A 5190-nucleotide genomic window follows, 5' to 3' on the forward strand; every position below is an offset into this window, starting at 1 on the left:
AAAAGCCAAACTTATCCCAAGTGGCGACTCTGATTTTTAAAAAATAAATCCCGTTTCAATTGTCACTTCAAGTTGGAAATAACTCCCTTTATTATACCCTATTCTTGCGGGTGTAGGAAAAAGGAGGTGTTACAGCTCTGGCGACTCTGCTGGGGATCGAGAACCCAGAAGTTTGGTTCAGGGTTCAGAATTCGAGCTTAGATATATTGTTGTATTTGGCTTTATCTGATTTTCCTACATGTTTCATGCTAAATGTGCAAATGTTGCTTTTTACCGTTTTGTTATTATCTGAACTGTATATAAACTGTGCCGAAACCCTTCTCTTCTCACCTCCGGGGATGTGCTCACTGGTTGAGACTCCCTATTCTGTTAGTGTCAATACCTTGAAATAAGAAAGAGGCCGGACAAGTTACTAAGCCGGATGGCCTTTTGGTTCCCGATACGTAGCCCCCTCCTCGACTCGAGTTGTCCGCTCGGGTACACAGTCTAGAACACATACCCAGGTTTTGAACCTAGAATAACTTGACTTCATGCAGGATCCCTAGTAAAACGCTTATTTGCATCACGTGCATATGACTTAGGGGACTCAACACAGGGGTTGGGTCCGTCTAGGACAGGTGTACCCGGAATAATGGACCATCCTGATGCACCCTACTTGTGCATTCATTTGTTTTGGACTCGCATGCCGACCGGCTTTGAATATCTGGAAAAAAAAATTTGAAAAAAAAAACAAAAAGAGAAAAAGAGAAAATAGCAGTGTAGAGAGTTAATTTCCTATATTAGAAAACCCAACGTCCAAGTAGTGCCGAAATGCTGCCGCATTTTTGAGAAAATAAAAAAAAAAAGAAGAAAAATGGAAAAGAAAACCAAAAAGAGTTTTATTTTCATATTAGTTCATTTTATTTTGCCACTGAAAAGACAATATAAAAAAAAAAGAATCTTGCTTTCAGGAATAGTGTATTTGCCAACAAAAACGGAAAAAGAGTCTTGTTTTCAAAAATAGTTAGATTTATTTTGCCCGAACTACGCAGGTTTGATTCTCACTACGTGTGAGATACGTAGGCAACCCTCGTCGGGTCCAACCTCCCCTTTTAAAAAATAGCCAAAAATACCAATTTTTTTTTTAATTTCGTCATGAATAAGTCGGGTTATGCCATTCTTGTCAAAAATAAGCCAAATGTCCCCAAACGGGCGCCGGAAGGCTGTTTTTGCAAGAACAGCCACCCTGAATCAGTTCAACGGTTAACAGACACAGCCTTAAAATCTTCTCACCGAAGTGCTGAAAGGCCGTAACTGCAAAACCGGCCGCTTGTTTTAAAATTGAAAATTTGAACAAAAATAGTGTTATTTTTTTTTCTTTTAGGTCAAAATAAGTGATTAAATCACCTTAATAACTGTGCAGGATGAGCACAATTCAAAATAAGGGGAACTTGCATATAGGCCCGCGGCGAGACCGAATGATGTCCCGCGGGCGCCAGGAGCTTTAATTTATTCATGATTGTCTTCTGAGTCTGTATTTCCTTTTCTACTGGAGTCTGTAAAAGTCAGTCAGTTGATTAAGTCTGTATTTTCGTTTAGAGTAGAATAAGGATGACGGAGTCGGTAGTTCTTTTCTGCATTAGAGTCTGTTAGTTATTTAATCTGTCAGTTTTGAGTCTTTGTAATAGACATATTTTCTATCAATAAAATTGAAAATCCCAAAAAATATTTCGCTTCTGCAAGAACTACGCTCGATCTGATTCACGCGGGGTCGTGATACGTAGGCAATCTCCATAGGATTCGACCATAACCCAAAAAAAAAACAAGAAAAGAGAGGAAAAACCACAAAAGGCTAAAAGAAAAGAAAAGAGCGGAAAAACAAAACTCAAGAAAGGAAGGAAATAGGAACGAGAGAGAACAAAGGCAAGAGTGAAAAATAGAAAAAAGGGGAAAAAGAATGAAAACCAAAGGAAGAAAAATTTGCAATTGGAAATAAGGAAAAGCCGGGATGACGCATGCGCCCGATCAAAAGCTGTTACCAATGTGTTAAATGCCCTAACGCTAACGTGATGGTTTTATTTTGCCATGTCATCTCAGACAGGTGGTTGGTTTGTGGTTTAAAAAGTAATTTTGCCCTGCAACACAGAGGCAAGAAGCAATGGCAGAGAACAGCAGAACTGAGTTGCTTGATACCGATGTTCGACAACAGTTGGTGGAACGGGATAATGGGTTGGTTGAAGAGGTGCGGATGCTGAGACAACACATGACAAACATGTATCAAGCCTGGATAACTAGAACGGCGCCACCCCCGCCACCACCAATTTTCCCGGACTCTACCTTTACCCAAACTCCCAACACAATACCAGATGATCCTCCATATTCTCCAGATACACCCGCTTATCACGCTCGCACCAACTACCCTAGTAGCTCCATCGCTCATCCTTCAACCACTTTTCCCCAATGTTGCCCTCCTGTCATATCCATTACCCCAAACAATGAACACCTATCCAAAGCTCGTAATGCCCAATATCACCCTCCGGAGGTTGCCCGCAGGGTCCTTGATTCATACAAGAAAAGCTCACGGGATGAGCTCCGTGCTAGAAATGCAAAGGTTACAAGAAGAGGAGGACGAGATGGGACGCCCAGGAAGCTGAAACGCATAGAACTGTCCTTAAGGGACAAGCGAAGAGTGGGAGGCCAGGGTAGCATGGTTTGTAAAGAACTGATTGTACCACATGATGCCCGCTTGACCGTAGGATTCAAAGTACCAAAATTTAACTTGTATGATGGGCGTGGAGATCCGGTAGCCCACCTGAGGGTCTATTGCAACGAAATGAGGATTGTTGGAGAGAAAGATGACGTGATGATGGCATATTTCAGTGAAAGCCTAACTGGGGCAGCTTTGGACTGGCATGGTCGTCAAAATGTCGATGAGTGGCTTACATTGGGTGACATGGCTCAATACTTTGTCCGATACTTTCAATGCAAATCGAGGGATACCTCAGACCGCTCCTCGCTATCTAAGATGGAAAAGAGGCCGGAAGAAAGCTTTAATGAGTTTGGGCTCAGATGGAGGGAGAAAGCTGCTCGAGTCAGTTCCCCGATCAGCGAAGAAGAAATGGTTAAGCTTTTCCTACAGGCCCAGGGACCCACCTACTACAGTCATTTGATCCCGGCCCTGGGAAAGCCTTTCAATGATGTGTTAAAAATGGGGGAGCTAGTAGAAGAAGGAATCAAGTCAGGCAAAATCGTGAGTTGTTCGGAAGCCATTCAGAACGTACCAGTAAGCTTGGTTGGAAGAAAGAGGAACAGAAAAGACGATCCGATAGGTTTTCCTGATCAACACTTCCAGCCTCGACATCGTCCCCGTAGTTATCCTTGTGAATTAGATGACCCTCCCCGACGCTACTTCTCTCCACAGAACTCCCAAAGTCGCCCATCACATTCCCAGTACCCAGCTCCTTGAAATGCCCATCTACCCCCGCGAGCTTACCAAAAACACCCCGGATCAGGTTTTCGGCCCAACCCAGCATTTAAGAATGAGAGGTTACGGAAGAAGAAAACCTTCACTCCGTTAGGAGAATCATACGCCAGTCTGTTTCAACGGTTAAGGACACTGGACATGTTGAAGTCGATTCAGATAAAAGCGTCGAACCCTCCTCTAAAGAAGTTTGATCCTTCTCAAAAGTGCGCATACTGCTCAGGTGCTCTGGGGCACGACATAGAGAAATGTTGGAATCTGAAGAATGCAATTCAAAAGCTTATTGATGCAGGCGACATCGTCGTGCAAAATCCAGATGCAACAAACACTGGCCAAGATCCATCTCCTGTGCACAATGAGACGCATATGGTGGGTATGATTGATCGTGAGAATGAGCCGGCTGAAGAAACCCAGAAGCAGTTTGCTTAGAACAACGTGATGAAGACTTGTGAAAATTCCAGCAATCTTGGTGTGAAATTCAATGGCTAAGACGTCGTGCTTGGTAATTACGCTCCATCTCTTGGAGTTTTGGTAGTTTATTTTGTTGTCATTTCTGTTGTCCGGGTTATTTCAGGGTTGTAATCCGGATATTGTCTTGTGATTCAAACCCTTCTATCCTTTCACTTTGTCTTGTTTGTCTCGTCGCAGTAGCTTGTGTAGTGCTGTTTAGGTTTGTTCAAGGGTTGTAACTCTAGTCTAGTTTGCTTGTTTCGTTGTTTAAACCCTTTCACCGTCAGTCTAAGCAATTCTCTGTTTTCCGCCATTTCTAGTCATTTTATCTAGTTCCTTTCTCCTTTTGTAATTCTTTTCATGCTGGTTCTGGTGACATGACATGCACGTATAATTCTCAGCCTGGTTTTAAAAGTCAGTTTAGTAAAGAAGCAATAAGACAATGTTGAAGATGTAAGGACAGCCGAGGGATTTTGAAATCTCTTCGAGCCCAAATTGTGTGAAACTGGGTCAGACGGAACATAAAGAAATACTGTGGAAATGCATCATGCCACATCGGCTCGAAACCAAAGGCAAGTTTGCCCCAAGTCTACAGGGGTCGTTCGTGGTACCGAGATTGTTATCCAATGGTGCTGGGTAATTGACAAATGTAGAAGGCAAATGTGTGGATATGGTTATTAATTCTGGTGCAATCAAAAGATGTTACGTATGTTTTCCTCATGTTTGTTTATTTGTGTAGTTTGTACTTGGCATGTTTTGGATATTGGAATGACGAAGGTATTTTGTTCTGTTATCCAAACACTTTATCCTTTGCTACCCCTTTGAGCCTCGGTTATTTTCTTGCATACCCCTCTTTCGGAATCGATAATAAACTCATAAGCCCGAGCGGGGACAGTAAGTGGAGAAACAAGAGAAAAACAGTGAAAAAGAGAAAAAAGGGAGAGAAAAGAAAAAGAAAAGAAAAGAGAAAGAAGAGAAAAGAAAAAGAAAAGCAAAAAGAAGAGAAAAGAAAAAGAAAAGAAAAGAATAGAAGAGAAAAGAAAAAGAAAAGAAAAGAAGAGAAAAGAAAAAGAAAGGAAAAGAAAAGAAATGAAAAGAAAGAAAAGAAAAGTGGAAGAAAGGGAAAGATCGCAACAACGAAGTAATTTTATGACCTGAACTACGTTTGACTTGATCCCAAAAGGGTACGTAGGCAGCCTCCCTCTGAGGTTCAGTCACACCAAAATAAAAATCCAAAAGCCCCCAAGAAAGAAACTGGGGCAGAAGTTGTGGTTGTTGTG

This window comes from Nicotiana attenuata, unplaced genomic scaffold, assembly GCF_001879085.1.
Source record: "Nicotiana attenuata strain UT unplaced genomic scaffold, NIATTr2, whole genome shotgun sequence".
NCBI lineage: Eukaryota > Viridiplantae > Streptophyta > Magnoliopsida > Solanales > Solanaceae > Nicotiana > Nicotiana attenuata.